We start from the raw sequence: 22650 nt of genomic DNA on the forward strand, positions 1-22650 counted from the left end.
CAAAAGCCTGTCTGCTTAAAAAAGGTTTGGTCTGGTTTCACTCAGCATGCTAGTTCTGACTAATTTGGGGAGTTGACTAATTTGGGAAGTACCAGATTAGTCAATTGGGAAGGAAGCTGAGAACCCCAGGCTCAGAGGACCTATTATGGTGGACTAGCAGTACCTACCTCAGTGAGATCAGGAAGCTGGAGCTTGTTTGCCATCCTTGAATTAGCCAAACCTTAGCAATCAGTTTGAACAGCCTGCTTTCAACTCCTGCTGGCTTGGCTCTACTCAGAGATAGGTTTCTCAAATGCTCTTTACTCTTTCATTAGAGATTGATTCCTTTGGGAAGGATTGATTCCCTTGGGGTTCATTGCCACATCTTACACACTAGGAAACCTCTCTAGATGGAGAGCTTTACTTGGCTCGTAGATTGAAGATTCAGTACTATAAATATGAGATTTTTCTCTCAAATTTGTATATAATTTAATGACATGCCTATCAAAATCTCAATAAGGATTTTCCTAAACCTTTGCAAGCTGATTTTAAAATTCATATAGAAGAGAGAAGGCCAAAGAATGGCTTAAATTATTTTGAAGAACAAGGAGGAGAAACTAATCCTGCCACATATTAAAATCTGTTATGAAGCAATTGATATGAAGGAATTAGTGCAGGAATAGATGAATAGACCAATGGGATAGAACAGAGAGCCCAGAAATAGACCCAATGTATCTGAATACCTGATAAATGACAGAAGTGACATTAATAAAGAAAGGATAGACTATTCAGTAAACAGTGCTGGGTAATGAATTTTCCATATGGAGATGTTAAAATTCAAGATGGAACACATACAGACACACAAAAGTAGAATGTTAAGATTTTGGGGGAGAGAATGTAAATATAAGGGAATATATTTATGACATTGGGGTAAGAAAATATTTTTTAAAGAGAATAACAACAACAATAAACCCACAGTCATGAAGGAAACAATAAGTTTGCCTAAGTTAAAACTTTTATTCAAGAAGAGACACAGTAAAACAAATAAAAAGATTAGTCACAGACTATACCCAGAATATATAGAGAATTCCTACAATCAGTAAGGAAAAGGCCACCCAGTAGAATAAAGAACAAAGGGAATGAATTGGAAACTTACAAATGACACCCAAATGTCCAATAAATATAAAAACCTTCACCTCCGCGTTAACTGGGGAAATGCGAATTAAAATCACAATCAGATATCATTTTATCCCCATCAGATTAGCAAGACCTTGAAAGCTGGTAAACTGGACAGCACTGCTGCATGCTGGGTAAACAGCACTGATGAGAGTAAATTGGAGAGCAATATATGTACCAACTAGTGAAGTTGAAAATGAATGTTCCCTATGGCCCAGCAATACCAATGCTAGATAGATAGGAAAAACTGTTACATGTACACAAGGAGGCATATACAAAGATGTTTCTGTGACATTGATTATAATATCAAAAAAAGAAAATGCCTAGCAATAGGGGAATGAGCAAAGAAAATGTGATATATTCACTTAATGGAATGCTATCCAACAGTCAAAACAAGTTAGCATATTCTCATGTATAAATCTCAAATATCAACTTGGGTAGATATCACAAACATCTTAAGGGGAAAAATAAATTTCATACATATAGTATGAGTCTAGATCAAGTTAATACGTTTTAAAATACGAAAAACAGTACACAATATTGTTTAGAAATGTATACCTATATAGTAAAAGTATAAAAACATACATTAGAATGATGAACACCAAATTCATGAGGAAAGGGATTGGATCCCTTTGGGATCAGAGCATGCATCAACTATAACATGCCTATAAAAAAGAAAAAGAAAAAAGTCTAAAGCAAGTATAGCAAAATGACAAGACTTGTTAAGGCAGTACTGTGGGTACATGAGTATTCGGTGTGTTATACTTTGTTTCCTTATGTTTGAAATATTACCTCCCCCTCAGAGTCCTTGGTCTCTATGATTCCTCCAAATACATGGCTATGGCTTAGGAAAGCAAAGAGCAGAAATGATTTTGTCCTTATAATTATATCCAGCAGTTTTCCTAGAGATCGTGCCTCTCTTAGCACATTTATCACCTATGACATTCTTTGACTTCACAATCATTGATTCAGCGCTGGCTAAGTGCCATACACTAAGGGAACAAAACTATTAAGGTCTGTTCCTTCCCAATATGGGAGCTTACAGGCTATTAAAGGAGACAGACAGGTAAATGACTATACTCTGATAAGTGCTAAAACCGAGGTGTGCTAAAAAACATGTGGGATAGCACAGTGGGAGAGAGCAATTCATTCTGCCAAGAGGGTGGGTACAGAGAAAGCAAGGAGTTGAGCATTGAAGGTTGAATAGGAATTTGGAAGAAGCTGGGTATGAGGAGAGTATAGCGTGAATAAAGAAAACAAGGCCTGGGAGTCCCTGTCGAGTTACGGGGCTGGAGAGCAGCATCTAGACTGGACATGTGCTTCTGAAAGATCTTTCTGGAAGTGGTAGAAAATGGAACAGAAGCAAGGAAACTGGTTAGTGAGCCAGTTTCTGATGAGAGCTGATCATCAGATAAACCTGCACTACAACACAGTGGTTTGGGTTATACTTTTGCTGAAAAGCTGCAAATTAACTGAGGTTAGGGACCATGCCTTAGTCAGGTTTTGTTTACTTCCCTGTGCCCTGCAGCATCTAAAGTTTTGCCCTGCATCTGTTAGGGAGGGAGGAAGGAAGCTGGCAGGCCCCAGCCCACTCCCTCCTCTTACAGATAAGAGCACTGAGAGTTGGAGAGGGGGAGTGATGCTTTCAAGGACATTCCTTAGCTGGACACTTACTGTCTTTCTCTCAAAGAGCAGAGAGTCCTACAACTCCTTTGCTAAAAAAATGTTTAAGCACATAGGTTTTTAAAGACAAAGCATGGACAGGTAAAGTTCCATTACAATGAATCCTATTATAAAGCCGCCATCTTCATAAGGAAGTGCTTTCTCTTCCCCTCAGGCATAAAGAGTTCCTTTAAAACAGAGCAAATTCTCTGAGATGAATAATACAAAACAATAGCCCTTCACCGGCCTCAGTCCAAATAACAGGTTCTATTCAGGTGGCTCTGAAAACACCTGCTTGTGTGCTGTTGGCATTGTAGGTAGGGCCAGCCCAGAAATGCTGAGAACTTTACAAATCTTTTGTTCTGCCGCCATGCAGTAATTGGCTCTCCACCCCAGCGTAGTAAACTTCCAGCCACTGAACAAAATTCACCTAAATTAATAGACTGCATACAAAGCAAAACAACCTCCAAAGCACATACAGGTGTGAATATCTCTGCACCCATCCTTTTTGTGATTCCTCTGGTCTCAAGAGAGCCCTCCCCTACTGGTGCATGGCTCCATCTCCTGTGATCTGGCTCCATCATGTTGAATCTACTCTTCTTGACACTTCAGCAGCCCCTTCTCACCTGGCTCTTTTCTTTCAGGAACTAAATATACTCGAGGCTTTCAGGCAAAAAATGACACCACTAGAAACCACTCTCTATTCTGCCTCTTCTCACTGTGTCCTCTTCTGATCACGAGATTTCTTCAAAGAGTCATCTCTGTTCACTGTCCCACCTCACCTCTCATTCACCTCTTAGCCAACCCAGAGAGTCTATGCTTAATATTCATTTGGGAGGGAAGGAAGGAAGGAAGGAAGGAAGGAAGGAAGGAAGGAAGGAAGGAAGGAAGAGACTGATAATTATTGTGTGTTTATTTTGTAACAAGCAATGTTCTAAGAATTTTACATTTATTAACTTATGGAATCCAGACATCACTGTGATGTAAATGCTATTAGAATTTACATTTTATAGATGAGAAAAGGGGACACTGAGAAGTTGAGTTTTGCTTGAGTCACATCAAACCAGGATGTGGGCAAAGCACTCTGTCTCCAGACCCTGAACAATCTTATACTTTGTACTCAGTACAAGGCACCTGGAAATAAAATATATACAAGAAGAAGGCATGGACTTATCTCATTAATTAATTAATTAATTCATTCATTCATTATTTAACACTTACTGAGAACCTATTCTATACAAGGCAGAGGAATAAAGACATGAATCTGCCATTAAGATGCTGAGCGTTCAAAGAGGGAGGCAGGCCAGTAATATGGTATAAACAGAGCTCTGGGAAGTTGGTGGGTGGGGAGCTGGGCAAACACAGAGGAAGCAGCTTGCTTTGCTTAGAGTAGTGGTTCCGAAAAAATCTCCATACTTTTTTCCATAGTGGCTGCACCAATCTGCAATCCCACCAACAGTACATGAGGGTTCCGTTTTCTCCACATCCTCCACAAACTTGTTTGTTTACTTATTGATGATAGCTATTCTGACAGGTGAGGTGATATCTCATTGTGGCTTTAATTTGCATTTCTCTGATGATTTGTGATGTTAAGCATGTTTTCATATGTCTGTTGGCTATCTGTATGTCCTCTTTGTAGAAATGTCTATTCAGGTCCTCTGTCCATGTTTTAAATTGGATTTTTTTTTTTTTTTTGGTATTGAGTTATATGAGTTGTTTATAAATTTTGGATATTAACTCCTTATTGGATGTATCATTGGTGAATATCTTTTCCCATTCAGAATGTTGTCTTTTATTTTTTTTTATGTTTTCCTTTGCTGTGCAAAAACCTTTTTAGTTCGATGTAGTCCCCAGATTATAGGGTTTAGGGTGAGTGAGCCTGGAGGATGCAGACAGACCGGGCGTGAATCCATAACTCTTCAACAAGTTTGATGAGACTATTAGGGCACTGGCTCAAGGAGATGTACCAAATCATTTTTATGTGTTTGGATTTTTTTTTTTGGTTTTATTTGTTTTGTTTGTTTGCTTTTTTAAAGCTTGATTTGGTTTGTCTGATGAGGGAGTTTTGACCAAGCTGTCAGGAAAAACTAAGAGAGAAAGGCTGGAGAGTGATTTTCCATAGAGATTGAAAGCAGATTAGTGGTTGCCAGGGGCTGGGGGAGAAGGTTATGGAGAGTGACAGCCTAATGGGTGTGGGATTTCCTTTTGGGGTGATAAAAATGTTCTGGAACTGGAAAGTGCTGATAGTTGCACAACATTGTGAATTTATTAAGTTGCACAACATTGCGAATTTAGTAAATGGCATTTAATAAAGACACTTTGAAATGGTGAATTTTTTGTTATGTGTATTTTACCGCACACACACACACACGCACACACGCACGCATGCATGCGCAGTGCTTTTACATTCCATCCTTGTTGGGTTTTATGTGGATCATGTCATTTAGTCTTTACAAAAACTTATGACAACTTTATAACTTTACTAGCCCCATTTTACACAAGAGAAAACTGAGGTTTAGAGAGACTAATTCTTTTAGGTCTCACAGCTAGATTTGAGATTCCAACCCAAACCTATTTAACTTCAAAGCCCAAACTCTTAACCCTTCTTTCATATTGTGTCTATGGTGACATGATTTCCCAGGTGCATATATTGGTAATGTGAACAGATCCATATCCACCCAAGCACTGATGCTCCAAATCTCTGGGTGATGCAATTATCTGTACTTTTTATAGTCTTTTTATTGGGCACAGCTTTGATTAAAAAAGGGATAAAGTCTATTTTTAATATATAGAAGAAAAAGATTTTAGAGGTAAAGCCCTTTGAAGATGTTATAGGTGTTATAGGTTACAACTAGGGAAGATGTGAACCTTCACAGGTGACTGCAGAATGTGGAAAGAGCATGAACCAAGGCAATAAGGAAGACTTCTCAAGGTGGTGACCTAGATCACTGTCTGAAAGGGAGTGACAGTCCTCATTGGGTGGAAAAGAAGAGGGAGGGTCCTTTGGAGGAGAACAGCAGGCATGATGCCCTGAGGCCAGCAGGGATCAGGAAGGAATGGGGAGAGACAGGCTGGATCCAGTGGGGTGACATTTCATGGCATCTCTTTCCTGGGCCTCTCTCTGCCCCTCTCCTGGGTTCCTCTCCTCCTACTCTGCCCTGAGTGAACCATGCAACTTAAATTTGCTTTGCAGCCTGCTGTCCATAGGGCAGCCACGGTCTTGTTCTAAGCTGCTTCTCTCTGTCCTCAGGGGAATAGAAAACCTCGAGGTCTGTCCTCTCAGGCATTCTTAGAAGGCTGCTGCGGCTATGCCTTCCTGCTTTGTCCTGGGATCCTGTGACTCTTGGGCATAAACCCAGAGCAGCCCTCACTCAATTGCTTCTTTGATTTTCTCCCAGTTGGACTGTCAGGGATTGTTGGCCAGTGGGAGGGTGCTGAGTGGTGAACTGTGCAGAGAAACAGCTACTACATTTCTTTCTGCCAGAAGTCAAATTTCTTTGTAGACATGCCTGTACAGAGAGGGATCAGTCCCACTCAGTTGAGACATGGCCTAAACCTGTTTGCCTAACGTGTGACATGCCCCACCACCAGCAGGTCTACAATTTATTCCCTCTTGTCAGTATTTTTACATCTTTTAGGATATATCCATCTCTTTCTCTCTCTCTCTCTCTCTTTTTTTTTTTTTTGGCCACGTATTTGGGATCTGAAACATTTTAACCTGGTTGTCTCAGAGTCTTTTTCTATTTCTAACAAGTATACATCACATTTTTAGTATTTTTATAATTAATGAGATATGTGCTTCTAAGATTCAGAGTAACAAAATGACAAGAACTTAGACACAGGATGGAGACAGAGCATGCTTTGAATCCTAGTTCTGCCAGTTACTAGGACATGGTGTTTAATCTCCTTGATCTTTGGTTTCTCCAGGTGTGCTGGTTAATTTTATGTGTCAACTTCACTGGACCACAGGGTGCTCAATATTTGGTTAAATATTATTTCTGGGTGTGTCTATGATGGTGTTTCTTGATGAGATTAGCATTTGTATCTGTAGGTTAAGTAAAGTTGATGGCCCTCCCTGGTATGGTGGGCATCACCCAAGCCTTTGCCTACATAGAACAAAAAGGCAAAAGAAGGGAAAATTCACTCTCTCAGCCTGACTGCTTCAGCTGAACATTGGTCTTCTCCTGCCTTTGGACTGTGGCTCACATGAATGACCCCCCCCCAACCCCCCTACCCACAGTTCTCAGGCCTTTGGACCTGGACTAGAGTTATATCACCAGCTTTCCTGCTTGCAGATGGCAGATGGTAGAACTTCTCGGTCTCCATAATCACATGAGCAAATTCCTCATAATAAACCCCTCTCTCCCTCTCTCTCTGTCTCTCTGTCTCTGTCTTTCTCCCTCTCTTCCTCTTCCCCACCCCCGCCCCATTGGTTATGCTTCTCTGGAGAACCCCAACTAACTCAAGTATAAAATGGAGTTAATGATCTCAGTCAGTAATCCTCAGAAGTAACCCTACGTGGTCGTTGTAAAGATTAACAGGGTCATAGATGGGCCCATTGTAGGCACGTGAGAAGTGGCAATTTTATTTACCATTGTATCAGAATTTGATCAGAGAAGCAGAACCATTAATGCGATATGGTATGAGGGATTATTATAGCAATTAAAGTTCATACAATTGTGGGAGCTGGTGAAGAAGTCTATGGAATGCTGTTGCCTCAATGTCCACTGGTGGGCCTGAAGTTAAGTTGGTCAGCAGGGTTGGTAGGTAAGAAGAAAACTTGGATGTGAAACAGGAGAAATCGAGAGCCAACTGGAACTCAGACAACTTGGAATCCATGAGGAAAAGCTGGAATTGGTATCTATTTCTCACCCCCTCCACCCTTAGAAGCAACTTGTACCTTTTCCAAACTGCTGTACACACACCAGCCTGGACTCAGGGGACTAGAAGGAGCAGTACCTGGTGAGCTGGTGGAGGCCATGTCCACACGTCCAGCTACTGCCCCATGCCAACAACATGAACGCACAGCAGTGTGCCCGGAGCCCTGAACTGACCTTCCAGGTGCACAGCCTGCTGTCACATCCACCTTCCTAATCTCATTCGAGTGTCCAGTCCTAACTTGGAACCATCCAGGAAAGGGAGTGCTGGGAAACCCAGGGCTAGCTTAGTAAGCTACTACACAACAAAACCACCGTACTCACAAACAGGGGGAAAGTAACATTTAATCGGTCAATCATACACCTTCATGGATATTATCTCATCTGATTTACATACTCTGTTCTCACAAAGGAAGGGTTATTATCTCTCTCACTTGGCTTGTTCAAAGTCACACTGAGCAGAGGTTGGAACCCAGATTATTCTGAGTGCTTTCCACCAGAACTTGACCTGTGAAACTGGTTTGGGATCTTCTATGCAGGGGCTTCAGCTCCATCACAGTAATACTCTTGAGTGCCCCTGCAGACCCTAATCATCTGACAAGGCGGAGAATAACCCCGTCTGAATGGACGAGAGGCTAAGCTGCACTAGCTAGTCCCATGCCATCTAAGCCGCATCTAGGGGAAAAGCAGTTGGGTAGGAATTTAATTTTAATTTAAATATACATTTATCCACTGCAAAATAATGTACTTAGAGAAAAGCTTAATAAGGAGTGGTATGTAGGTAGAGTGGGAATAGAGAGTCAACAATAAGAAAGGAGGTCAAGATGACTTAATTTTTCAAGAGGGAAAAAGCACAAGTTCCTTCTGTGAGGTCATATGGGCTGAGGTCTATGGTTATGATCCGGGCCCATTGGAGAAACAGTGAACGGGAGGTACAAACACCTTGGTTAGTAGATGGTTTGTCTTTAAGTAGGTTCTTCTTTTTTTCCTCCAACAAACATTTGCTGACACCTCCCATGTGCTGCATGCTGTTTAATCAGTGCATGCGAAGGGTACAACATTGAATTTCACACTGCCGTTCACCTCAAGTGGTTTAAGATCAGGGAGCTCTGGTGAGCTGACCCTACACTTAGGATGGGTCTCCCCAGAAGCAGACCCTGAGATAAGAACTTGAGAGCAAGCAGTTTATTTGAGAAGTAATCTCAGGAAGGGCCAATAAGGGACTGGGGAAGTGTGATAGGGAAGTGACAGGAAAGACACCAATACAGAGTATGTTAACGAGTAGGTTACTGTGGGCACATGAGACTCAGTCCTGCTGGGGATCTCTGGGACAGAGGGATAGACATAGCACACACCTCCAAGGTACTCTACCTGAATGGCGAGACATTTGGGTATGTACCCACTAATCACGCCCACTCTTTTTTGAAGGTTGCTCCCGTGGCGTTATATCTTTCATACTCTGGCCTGCCCTGTTCATTGTCTGAACTCACTGCTGAAGCTAGAGAAAACCCACAGGCAGAGAGCCATAGGTGCTTGTAATAGGAAGCCAGTGGCACATATGGAAACCAGCAGCATTTGTTACACCTACCCAATATATAGCTCTTTATCCCTCCTCCTTCCTTCCCAATTATATTCAGCTTTGGTCCAGGTGTCCACCTCTTCCCATGCAGCCTGTGAGCCTCAGGCGGAGCTGAGCCCACCCCAGCTCTAGATGGGAGACCTCACTGGCACGGCCAATCAGCGCATTTGAGTCCTCCGGCTATGGCATGGGTTCGAGAGAACACTGACCCAATCCATTCAGAGTGGACCTCTGGACCCCTGCTTGGAATGCTAGGTCAGAAACATTCTCTTTTGGATAAGGTAGCTTGTGGCAACAAGAGCTCTTGGCACAGGCTACAATGAGGAAAACCAGCCTGAAGACAAAGCCAACACAGAGGACGGCAGAGCCAAGAGAATTGCAAAGAGAGGCAGCTGTGGCATTTACCTCTGGACTCCTCAGTCATAGGAGTCTCCTTCTTCCTTATTGAGTTCAGATCTCCTCCACTGCCTGTGGAACACATTTACTAGTAGCTCTGACTTCCATAGAAAGAGACAGCTTCTCTCACTAGAACATCTAAGCACTGATCCTGAAGAAGAAAGCTGCTTGGACCATGTGCATTTCTGTTGGACTGATCACTCCTGGGGCTATATGGTCATCTAGGCCTGGAAGCTATGCCCAGTCTTATAGCCAAGAGGGTGTGAAGAACACAGGCCCCAGAGTCAGCCAGTCAGATTGCCATGTGCTGGCTCCTAGGAGACCTTGGGCAAGTGACTTCACTTCTCCAAGATTCCATTTTCTCTTCTCTAAGGTGTGTGAGATAATAGTATGCACCTCAATAATAGTATGCTTCTCTGCGGCTGAGAGATACACACATAAGTTTAGTGGTGGGAGTTGCTCAAATGATGCCTCATTGACTCTAATTCTTTATGCCCCTATTAATATCAGCCCCCCAATGTATTTAATTCAAAACCCCTTATGTATCATATACTATGTACCAGGCACTGTTCTATACACATATCTCTCTCTTACTGTGCCCCTATTACAGGTAAGGAGTCCGCTGCACAGAGAGGTTGTCACTTGCCCAAGGTCATACAGTAAGTAAGTAGTAGAGATGAGATTCAAACTCAGGCATCTTGACTTCAGAGTCTATACTACTCAGCTATGACATCTCTTAGAATTACTGACCTGTACATATTTGTGGGGATGGATAGACAGATGAGCTTGAGCTGTCCTCTCTATGGGCTAGAACAGAGAAGTATATTCCTGTCCTTGCCCCTAGGCAGCTACTCTGTGGAGGGTTTGAGAGCTGCCTCCCTAGTTTCAGTCAATAACAGAATGAGCTTCAGGTTCTAGATTGGGCTTCAGGTTTGCCTGAACAGGAGTCTGCCTGGGTTATAGGTATGGCCCAGCCCACCACGAGGGTACAATGGTTTTTGTGGCGTTGTTTAGTCTCTCGTGTCTCTAGAAACCAGAATTATGCTCTTGGATTTCTCAGTTGGCTTTGAGTGTGTATGTGTGTATCTTACCAGGCTGTTTGGGGCTGAGGCTAGGCTACTTTCATGACCCTGTGTCTCATCTTCTGTCCTTCTGCATATCCATTCTCTGTCTCCCTGTTTGCACAGGTTGGCACATCACCTTCTGCCTGTGGCCTCAACTCTCCTGCACTGACTTTCCTGTCATCGCTGCCAACGTGCACACATTCTCCAAAGTGCTGCGGTGCCTCCAAGGGCATTACTGATTTTGACAGGTGCCATTTCTTCCCTAATCTGTCTCTGGAAAATCCACTGTAAGTGTGGTTGGTCTGATGAGTTCCTAGTGACCTTGAACACTTTTCTATGTCTTATCCATGAAAAACAGTGCATTCTGAGGCCCATCAGGATGATAATGGTCCAGAACAGATCCCCAGGGATCTTGCTTCTCACACATTCCTGAGTCTGTTTGCGGAAGGTACAAATATTTCTACTTCCTGGCTTACAAAGTTCTTCTTCAAAGATGGGGCAATCAGCCTTTTCTCCTCGTTTAGGTATCAGTGAATGGTCTGGGGCCTAGTGAGGGATATCAGCCTTCTTCTTCCTTTTGAAAGCTCGAAGCCCTTCGATTGCAGCTTGGGGAACCATACTCACTACTTTACCCCTTCCTGGAACATTTGCTGGTGAGGAAGAGCTCCAAGGGCACAGACCCTTTTTCGTTTAGAGGGGAAAGCACAGGGCGGGGGTGGGTAACTCTTTTCCCTGCCATTCAAACTCTATGAGAAGCACCCTGGCTTCTCTGCAGAAAATCTCTGTATCAGGAATCCACTTAGTTCAACTCTGACCTTTCTTCAAGCAAACTGCTGGGCTAAAAATAGAAAGAAGCCAGGCCTAACACTCCTGCAGCCCCCTCTTGGTATACCACCAGGTAGATAAATGTTGGAGATTACCACTCAGAGTTCTTTCAGGGGTGGGCACGTATGGTGGTGTTTAGACCCATTGCTTCCTGTCTGAGATGGAGATATTTTTAGGGATGAATTCGGTTCTTCCTTCTCCCCCTCCCTTTGACGTTAATGTGGCCATCTGCATCTCCCAGACAACCTTCACAAGCATACATTCACCATCCTAGAAGAGTGGGCTAGAGAAAAGATTATTATTAAATATAGAATACTGAGCTGCAGCATAAGGAGGTTGGGTTTGCCTGGCATGCTAAGAGCAAGTCGGGCGCATTAGAGACCTGGAACCCACTCCCACATTCTGTGATACTCACTAGTGCCTTTCTACCTCTGGAGCTCCATTTATTTATTTTTTTATTTCTTTAATCTGTTAAGTGAGGGGCTTAGATATTTCCTTTAAGGTCTGTTCTCACATTACATAATCTTTTCTTTGAGGATCTTAGTTGAATAAAGTCCCACACAGTCGGAGTACAGCAGGATAGCCCATGGTTACTGCTTTGTCCAGAGGAGGGAGAGTTGTAACTTCCTGTCCCCATTCCTCTCCGCCTCCCAGGGAGATGGCCAGCAAAGGTGACTTGAGTGTGGTGGTAAGGGGCTCTGACCACTGACTCAAGAGGTCCTAAGGCTTATCTCTCTCCATGCAGTTACCCGCCATCAGCTCCGAGCTTGCTGTCTATCCAAGGAAAAGCTCACCCCTCAGCTCTGAGACCCACCTAGCAAGGGTCTTTCTTACCTAAGCTCCCCGAGTTAAAAAGGCTGAGAGTAGGATGAGGCAGAGAAGGCAGAGGTCCTAGGAATGCATTGATAAATTTTAGTTTTTGAGTTACTAGAACTTCCGTGCTGAGCAATGCTATCTCTATGAAACTTGGTTGACCTACAGTGTTTCTGAAGTAGTGTTACATTTGTTAAACTTGGAGAACATTGTGCTACAGATAAGGTGATGGAAATATTAGTAAATATTATTGATAATTAGATAATTAGATTATTAGTAGCATCATAATTATTAGGTTTTTAGTAATTATCATTACTTCTGGTGATTTATCAGCTGCATTATAAATTACACAAATGCAGGAATCACATCCAGTTTACAGTAGCATTTGTGCAATGAATGAATGACCTGTCTCTATCTCCATCCCTGACATGAGTGTTTTAGGCCTTGGCCAGAAGCTAGAGGCCTTGTGTCCAGTGAGGCTCTGTTCTGGGGGCAGAGGTAACCCCGTTTCCTGAAGCTCGTCTCTGTCTCAGCTTTCTTATATCACTGTAAATAAGGCAGGGCCATGCTGGTCTCACCTCCTTTCTCTGAAAGCGCCCAGGCCTGGGCGCTTGGGCAGGTTAGGCCCCAGAGCAGTTGTTTCAGTAATAGACCTGGCCTGTCCAGTGCTCTAGAAGTATGTGCAGGGCTGTTGAGGCCCGGGTGCACAGTGGTTAAACATGCAGATTCCGGAATTAGATAGCTCTGAGATCACATCCAGACTCTGATACTTATTAACCATGAGACCTTGACAAGTTACTTTGCCTTGTTGAGTCTCAGTTTCCACAGCTATAAAAGGGAATGATAATAATACATGCTTTACAGAGCCATTGTCAGGGTTAAATGAGACAAAATGCATACAGAACGCTCCATCAATTGGCATCACAAGCAGAGTTCCATCAGGGTTGAGAGCTTCCGCTTGCGAGTCACTGCTGTCTGAGTCTTGCAAACGGAGCAAGGACAGCTTTACTGAAAGTTCATCTGCAGGAAGATGATTAAACGCTAAAGGTGCTAAGAGAGCTTCCAGGTAGGGCAATCCTTGGGAAAACCCAAAAGGCCTGGAGAGTATCATGTGGTAAGGAGTAAAGAAAAAAAACACAAGCCCCAGGTTTGATAGGAGCAAACTGCTCTGCTTTTACTTATCTGGCAAGGGAGCATAGTCTTTCCAGAGGGTGGTCTGGTGCTATGAAAATTCCAGCAGCCTGGAGCCACAGTACTGTTTTCTCACTGCCCAAGCCTGCCTATTCTCCTCCCTCTGAGTCAACTCAGTTCCAAGAACATTTATTGATGCCTACATCGTGCCAAGTCCGTGATGGGTCCTGAGCCTCAGAGGTGAGCAAGGCATGACTCCTGCCCAGGGGATCCTTGTTTCATGGTCACTGCAAAGTGTTTGCAGTATTTACAGTTTGCAAAGCTGCTTCACACCATTCAGTGAATGGTGCTCCTGGAGGATATGGGCAACTGGAGGGGGTATGGGCAACCCGGGCAGGGACAGAACAGAGATTAAGGCAGCCATTTGACAGCTAAGAGAAGAGTGTTCTTAGGTAACATAGGTGGTCTGCACCACTACCCCTCTTCCCACCAGCTTTATTCTAAGCAAAAGCAGGCCAGGTGTGGGGAAGAGCCTATCAGCTGGCAGGGTTTTCTCTGAAGCCCACGGTGGTCAAGAGGCAAAGGAAGGAGGGAGGTGCACAGCCGATACTAGAAGTGCTGTGCCGCTTCTCCAAGGCCAAAGGGGAACGACGAGGCTCGCTTTCCAGCTGCCTAGGCCAAGGAGCATGAGGCCCAGCCCTTGCCTCTCCCTTTACAGTAGAATACCAGCACCTGGGTTTTCTCGCAGAATCACCACGCCCCGCCTCCCCCTGGCCCTCCACTGATCTCGGACCTGCTGGTCAGGGTGTGAGCACCCCGCCGCTCCCCGAGCTCGTGGAGCAGCTGCAGCCCACGTGCGCCCGCGGCAGCCGCGGTGACAGCTGGCCCCACAGGGGCGGGGCTGGCCCGGAGCGGGGGTGGGGTGGGCACTGCGCTGCGCCACTATTGGTCGCAGCCCTCCGGTCGGGCGGGGCCACGCCCCCGGCTTCCCTGTCATTGGCCGCGCAGCCAATGGGGGCGGCTTCCAGCCTGGTTGGCCTCGCGGCGCACAACTGCGGGAGCTTGCCGGGCTAAGCCTGCACGGGGCAGCCTTGCTCTCTCCCAGCTCCGCAGGCGGCCTGCGGGTCCCAACCGCTGCGCCTGCGGCCGAGGTGAAGGCAGGAGCTGGCCCGAGGCTCAGTGGCCAGCGCGGCTCTCGGTAAGGCAGGGACCGCGCAGGGCTCCGGGGAGGGCGGGCAGGCAGGCGCAGGTGGGAATCGTACTGGCAGAGCCTGGAGTCCCTGGCGGGTGCCGGGGAGGGTCAGGTGCGGCCGCAGCATCTCCCGCCTCAAACCCACCCGGCCCGGCGCCCGGCGAGCAGGTGGCGTTACCCGGGAGGCTGGGGCTGCCGGATCGGTCTCTGAACGGATTAGAATGCAATAAAAGCCTTCCATCTGTACCCCAAACTACCTCTTACTCTGCCCCTCAACACCCAAACCCGGCATTTCTAAGCCCAGAGAATACCCCAAACGTCAACAAGGAGCGGGCGCGATGCGCCAGAAGTATTGCCTGCCACAGTGGCGAAGATCATCCTCAAATTTTGCTTCCCACGATTTGGGCTCCGCGCCTTTCACGTTCTTTCCTGGCTTTTCACTGCCCCCCGCCCTTTCCCTCCCTCCTTAACAACAGGAAGTTAAGTTGGGCCAAATGTCAATGGCGTGGCCGCCTGCTGCCTGGGACCGGGTCTGGGGCCGGGGCTGTGGTGATGGCTGGAGGGGACGCGGCGCTATCCTCTCAGCGCCGCGCACCCCTCAGCAGCCGGCGGTCACCCCAGAACCGGGAGCACCTGTGCCGGGGCGCCCGCGACGCCCACCTTGCTGTTGCCCGCCTGGCCCTGGGGTTAAGTGGAGTCTTGTTCGCAGCTTCTGCCGCCGCTGACCTGGCTTCCAGGTCGGAGCAGATGGGGTTAACTTTATCCTAGGCCAGCCTTGCGGCAGAGCTGGGAATGGCCTTTGCTAGATGGGGAAGAGGCGTGTTGAAACCAGAGTAAACGTGTGTCTCCTTCCACATTGTTTATTCTGAAGCCTGGGTTCTTAAAGCCAAAGAGCTTTTATTTAAAGGCGCGGCAGGAGCTGCGGGGGTGGGGTAGGGTGGGCATTCAGCTGCTTGGGGACTGGACCCTCTTGCGGTAGGTCATGCCTACTCACTAGTCGGTGGTCTAGGTGAAGGGTGGAAGTCAGTAACCCGCCCCCTTCTGGGTGGGTCCGGAGCGAAGAAAGCCAGCGGCAGGTTGGCCCCTCTGATATTTGCGATATTGCGTGCCTGGATGCCCTGGCACCTGCGCCAGCTCTATTCCCGTCCTCTTCCCGGGGAACTAAACCCAACAAGTGGGCCTCAAGTCTCCAAGGCAGCGCACCTGATGCTCTGGAGACTCTAATGACAGTAAGAACTCACCTTTAGATAGATAATTATTAAGTGCCTACTGGGGAACAAGTCCTTCCCTGTGGCACTTTTGCAGCTAATTTCACAGTTACTCTCCCAAAACTCAAAAGAGTTTTGCCCTCCTCATTTAAGAGATGGGAAAACAGACATAGGTTGGGTAAGTTACAACCATCACACAGAAAGTGACTTAACCAGAATTTAAACTGGGCTTAGCTTTGCCAGAGCTAAGTCCAGTGCTCTAACCATTGCCCCTGGCTGTGGAAAGTGATGTGTATTACTGCAGAATCATGGTCCTACTCTGTGCTGACGGAGACTCCTAGTCTCTGAAAAGATTCTGTCTAAAAATTCAGGGGACGCTTCTTTGGTAAAGCACTTGAACTAACCCAGGTTAGCCCAGGTTATTCAATCTGCAGACCCTTTGCCCACCTTGTGCACCAGTCAAGGGTGATGGCTGGTGTTGTTCATGCTATGATGGGGTTGGCGAATTGACTGCCAGTAGTTTGGGTGCTATTTGGGGAGAAAGCTTGCCTCTGTCATGAACTTGGTCTCACTTCTGACAGTTGACTTCTGGAATGGTCTAGGAGAACTGTGTTAGCTGAAGTAACCGCTACCTTAGGACTGATTCAAGTTTTGTTTATTTTTTTGGAGTATACCAGATATGGTTACCAGTATACCAGTGATTGAGAGTTACAGTTTGAGCATACTTTCATAAAAAAAGATAACATTTTTATCCATACTTCCTTCCTTCTTCAGGCCCAGGGCTCTGACTTTCTGCTCATTTCTCTCTTTAAAAAAAAAAAGAAAAAAAAATCAGCTTAATACCAACCAGTTACATCTTATTCATTCATTCATTCATTTGTTCATTTATACCTCCTGGGAGGAGCCTGAGACTAAAAGTGTGTGTGTGTGTGTGTGTGTGTTAGGGGTGGCAAGCTTATAAAAGGCTTTTTTTAAATTTATTTTTCAATTAATTGACCTACAATATATTACATTAGTTTCAGGTGTACAACTTAGTGATTAGACATGTATGTACCTTACAAAGTTATCACCTCAATAAGTCTAGTGCCCATCTGACATCATACATAGTTTTTACAATATTATTGACTATATTCCCTATGCTGTGCTTTACATCCCGTGACCATTTTAATAACCCAACCAGTTACACATTAGCAACTTAAGGACTAAGGCTGGTTGTAGCTGTTGTCATTGGAGGCCTATTCCCTGGAACTACAAGGAGCAGAACAGCTGGGGTAATCCCTCTCTGCCTAGCATTGAGGTTTGTCTCTCTTCTCTCCACCAATGTCTACACCCCCATCTGGGTGTGCCTTTCAGTCATGGGCCTGCCCCTTTCCTTCCTACTACTGAGGAGTATAGGGCCTGTCTTCCTTGACTCTGGAGGGAGGTGTGGGGTATGGAGGCAAGAAGATTTGGACAGAACATTGCTAATCTTCGAAGCCCTCCCAGGGCTAAGGGTCTCTGGTGTTTAAAGAGCCAGGGAATGGAATATTGCTCATCATTCTAGGACTTTTCATTCTTTATGTCATTAGATCCCCACATTAGCCCCTTGAAGAAGTAGGTGGGGCTATTCTTATTTAACAGATGAGGAAACTGAGACTTGCCCCTATCGCATAGCTAGTGAGCAACTAAGCTTGGCTTTGTCTGGCCTTGTCTGCTTGAGAGAGGTCTGTGTGGTGAATTAAACACTAAGGGAAGCCGGAAAACCTTGTGGTCATCTTCTGAAATCTGGAGACGTGGTGTGTGCAGCTCCCCTGCTGTGCTTACTAATCCCTACCTTATATTGTACAGTAAGTCCTCACTTGATGTTGTCAGTAGGTTCTGTGACTTTAATGAAATGATATATAGTGAAACCAATTTACCATAGACTGATCGATATTAGCAAGCCTTAAGTTCCTATGGCATCTCATCAATGTTGTAATGAAACGAGGCTGAACAAAACGATGTTTTTCAAGGACCTGCTGCAATTATGTGTCAATATGTCTTTCCATCCCACTATAAAATGTCATTTAAAACGCTTCTAAACTTGGCAGATTTATTTTCTGGTTCTCACAAATTCTCTTTGCTCTTTGCTTTGTTTTCCCTTAACATTTATGCCAGTCTTCATTAGGATGCCACTGTGATGTATTGCAATCCTCTGTTTAAAAATATTATGAACATTTTCACACAGAAAATTAGAATAGTATAACGAGCCCCATATACTCATTATCCAGCTTCAACAGTCATCAAGATTATGCCAGGCTGGCCTCCTCCCTCTCTCCCTCCTCCCCATCCCCTCTCATTTCTTCTCTTCTTTCTTCCTGAGATACTTTACAGCAAATCTCTGACAGCGTGTCATTTTGCCCCTATATAATCCAGTGTATATCTATTTGAGAAAGCATGGTCTCTTTCATACCACACAGCCATTATTTCATGTAACAGAATTAGCAGCAATATTTTGGTCTCATCTGTCTATATTCAGATACCCTTGATTGTTCGAATCAGGATCCAGACAAAGTCTGTAGGCTGCATTTGGTTGTTAGTCTCTTTATACCGATTTTAATCTGGAGCACTGCTCCCACCTTAAGCCAGCCATTACTCCTCCATTTTAGGTGCCCATCTCTCTCATTGGACAGCAAATCCCTGGAAAGTGGAATTGGGTTCTGTGCCATGCTGAATCCCCAGCACTGTGTCTAGGATGAGAGTAGGCTCCCTGAATATCTGTACAGTTATGTCCTAGCCACTCAGGAAATGCACTTTAAATTAGTAAACCCCGTTGTGGCTTTGTATGACTGCTCATGCCTGTGTTTAGATAAGAGGTTTTTAAAAAAAGATGACTTGCTCGTGTGTGGATGTTTCCTCAGCAAACATCAATCTGTAAACATCCTGAAATAATAGGAGAGCTATTTGCTGTGCTCACTCGAGCCACTCTGGTTTGTGGTGGGGAGCCCAGACGGCCACATTTGTGCCCCGATCAGCAACTGGCCTCCCCAGATCACGTGTGGGGCTGACAGGGACTGAGGTCATTTCTGCCCGAGCTTTGAATCCAGACTTAGTCAGCCACAAGGATTACCACTTATGACCCAGACACTTGGCATTTGAGCTGTGAGGAGAATGCTATACACTCCTCTCCTAGACCTCTCTCTGGACAGCACTTCTTCCCTTGTGCCTTTAGGAGATTTCTCTAACCTGCCTCACACTGGGCAGGTAGTGGAGACTTTCTCAAATCATCATGCATCTGCAACTGGCAGGTCGTGACAGAAAATGAACACTTGACCTTTCAGTGTCTTGTCCGAATTTGTGGTGAAGATATAGTGTTACCACTGGCACCTTTGTGGACGTCCTAATGAAGGAGATCAGAAGTTCAGGGGGAAAGGAAAAGGTCTGCTCCCTCCCTTTGATAATGAGCTTCACACCTGACTCCCTGTTAAATCTGCTCAAGGTGCTGGGCACTCTGATAGACATCTTCTGATCCACCTAGCAAGGACCCTTTTCTGTCAACATTTCTCAGATGAAAAGGTTTTCTTTTTCTCTCCCTCCTTCTCCCACTAATTATTCTCCTCATCATTCTTGTTAACCTTTGACAGTCTTTTCCACTAGGTAGAAATATAACAAAATGTTAAGTCTTTCTCTCTGGACGGCAGGGCTAGAGTTTATTTTTTTCTTTATCTTTTGCTTCTCAGTATTTTTCCAAATATTTTAAAATAAAAATATTTTATTTTTCTAATAGAAAACCCAAATATTTGTGTTTTTTTTCCTATTTAAAAGAAGAACTTCCTTCAACTGATTTGGATGGGTAGAAAAAATTATACATGCATTTGGTGTGTGTAGATAAGGTCACAGAGCCATTGGAATTTTGATATTTATTTTATGATATTATTTTAAAGAACATCTGGACTTCCTAAAAGTTAGAAAATAAAAAAAAGTTGGGGCTTAGGAGATGGGAAGCTATGAAACCCATTTAGCCCTACCCTCTCCCCCATTCTACTTCCTCCTCTTCCTTCCTGAGACTTTCATTATGATTTATTCAATGTGAAATTATTCTGTTAGGCTCCTGATATTGGTTTTTTTTTTTTTAACCCCACACCCCCACACCTCCAGGGAGGTTGAGATATCAGAGAAAGATTGACATAGTGTGTTTTAAAAAAAAGGCATACAGGGCAAAGTTTCAGGCTTCAAAGGCTTGTCTTGTCCTCTTGGGAAAGTTCCTGATAGCCAAAAATCCCAGTCACCTCACTTTGGGGGGCCCTGACCCCTTCCTCCACCATTTTCTGTTTTCCTCCCTGCATCTTCTCCAGAGGTAGAAAACATGGCTGGTCTGTGCTGATAAGTCTCCTCCTTTCTAAAGCACTGATCAACTTGTCTCAGAAACTCAGAGCTGGTGAGGGTGATAGGGGACATGGGCCCTCTGGTCATAAACAAACCTTCATTGCGGGATTGCATCACCATGAAGTCTGATTTTTGAGATGCTTCCTTTCTCTGTCAGCTGTTGAGGAAGCATCCATCTCTGTGCCCCAATTGAAGAGCTTTTTGTAAATACCAGGTATGGTATTGTTTCTTAAGCACAATTGCTTTGTACCCATCTGTGCATCTAAATATTACTACACTTCATCACAGGAAAACCCGTACTGTCTCTGTGGTGACTGGCAGAGAGTGATGTGTGTGGATGGTGTTGGTGTTCTTGGAGATGGGATTGTTAGGGCATTCTTTATTTGCACTAGTATTTCTCTTTCCTGCAGGTTGGGGTAATTTCCTACCCTAAATCCTCTCCTCCCAGTGACTGTCCAGATACCTTGCAGCACTTCCATTCCTTCCAAGGCTTGGTCAGATTTCTCTTTGGGGAATCCAGAGGTAAAGGCAAGCCCAAGAAAGGGGTCTTGTTTCCTGTTGGTTTGGAGCTCAAGTTCTCCTTTCTGGGCAGTGATCTCTAGTGCAGATCCCCTTTCTGCTGGTAGCAAGAGGAGGGTGGCAAGGAGTTGGATGGCAGCCCCTGGTCCCTGAGCTGCCACAATAACAGGTTTATGGAACATTTGCAGGCCCAAGCTCCTGACACACCCAGTCCAGAAGCCCCGCCATGCCAGAGGCAGGAGTGGGAGTCTAGGGACATCCCATTCTGGCCTTGCTACTGTAGTATCAATGTGTTAAGATGCGAAAATTACTTCTTTGCTCTCATGACTCGACATGTCTGGCCTTGGCTACTTATCTGAATCCTGACTGTATCTGGTGAAGTAGGATCTTAGGGTTTAGCTTGTGCCTGGGGCCAGGAGGGTGAGGTATAGGGGAACATGAAGAAGTGCCTGAAAAAAGTCTTTTGGACTTTTGGTCACTAAGATGAGCTGCTCCCTGGAGCATAGTGCGCTCAGGGTTTGCCAGGGGACTGGCAGAGCTACTGACCCCTCTATTGGACAGCTGTTCATCCCAAGGAAGTAGAATGGGGGTGAGGTACGGTGTATAGACTTTGTGGCTGCTGTAAAGTCGGGGTGCTGACACTCCACATATCAGGACAGCTGGGCTTTTCACAACTTGATGCAAAGGTGATAAGAGTCAGGAGCTCCCTGCTTGGAGAAAGGAAGAGTCTCTCAGCTGGATGAAGAGGAAAATGGAATAGATGAATAGGCAGGGATCAGGAAGTCCTCTTTTTAGACCCTTAGGGAGAGGATTCATTCAGTCGATCTCTTTCCTCAGGGAATGTCCTGTGGGGCTGGTGCAATTAGATATGGCCCTAGGGACTACAGGGTACATGCTGGAGGAGCATCTCAGCCATTTGCCCAGAATCATAGCACATTTCTGTTGAAAGGAAGAATGAGGCTCTAGGTGAAATCTCAGGCGTCGTCTGGATTCCAGGCTTTCTGCAGCCAGAGAATTCAAAAGTTCCTGCTTGGTCCAGGTTTCCACCTCCAGCTTAGGTGTGTCTGTCATCTTGTATCTGACATTTTGGACTCTCTTAAAAATGACTCACCCACCCACCGACACACATGCACACACACACAGAGATATACAGGGTCCTCACTCCTACATACATACAGAAATGCATGGTACACACACAGATGTATGGCACCCCCCCACACACACACATGCATAGATGCATGGTACCCACCCACATACATAAATAGATACATGGTAAAATAATGACTCAGTACAAAGGGAATTCAATGAAAAGCAAGTCTTCCTTTTTCCCTTGTCCTCCAGCCCTCAGTTCTCCTCAGTGGCATCTGCTGTCCCCAGTCTCCTGTGGATCCTTCCAGAGCCTAGGTGTATCTTTTTTGCCTGTTTCCCCCTTTGCTCTTCTTCAGGCCTCGTGGGAAGCAACCAGGATGTGAAGCAACAGAGCTGCTGAGACTTAGCAGTTATTGGAACCAGCCAAAGCTCAACTGTCGCACCTCCACCCTACTTTGCCACCTCTTTCCTTCAGTAATCTCCTTATGTTAGATTCGTGGGTGGAGAGAGCCTGGGCACTGAGAATAAATCTCAGAGGCATGTTCCGGATGCAGATGATAGAAGCACAAACAAATAAACATTGTTAAGATGCACAAACAAATAAACATTGTTAAGAAGCACAAACAAACAAACATTGTGCTAAGACAGACCTGGGGTCGAATCCTAGCCATGTGGCCTTTAGCAAGTCGATGAACCCCAGTATTTCAGTATATAAAAAGGAAGTTTTTATACCTATCTCAAAGGATTGATGTAGAGATGAAATTAAAATATTTGTGAAGTGCACTGTATAAGTAGG

At 45.1% G+C, this 22650-nt stretch overlaps 1 protein-coding gene across 3 annotated transcripts in view; it reads left to right on the forward strand.

Moving 5' to 3' along the window:
• The first annotated feature begins 14539 nt into the window (after positions 1-14539).
• Positions 14540-22650, forward strand: part of MICAL2 (microtubule associated monooxygenase, calponin and LIM domain containing 2) — a 147059-nt gene continuing 138948 nt past the window's right edge. For all 3 annotated transcript variants that reach the window (XM_011374156.2, XM_011374155.2, XM_011374157.2), the window contains exon 1: positions 14540-14700. The gene's annotated coding sequence lies outside the window, so the exon portion shown is untranslated. The remainder of the gene's footprint in view (positions 14701-22650) is intronic.

Source organism: Pteropus vampyrus, unplaced genomic scaffold (assembly GCF_000151845.1).
Source record: "Pteropus vampyrus isolate Shadow unplaced genomic scaffold, Pvam_2.0 Scaffold240, whole genome shotgun sequence".
NCBI classification, from domain to species: domain Eukaryota; kingdom Metazoa; phylum Chordata; class Mammalia; order Chiroptera; family Pteropodidae; genus Pteropus; species Pteropus vampyrus.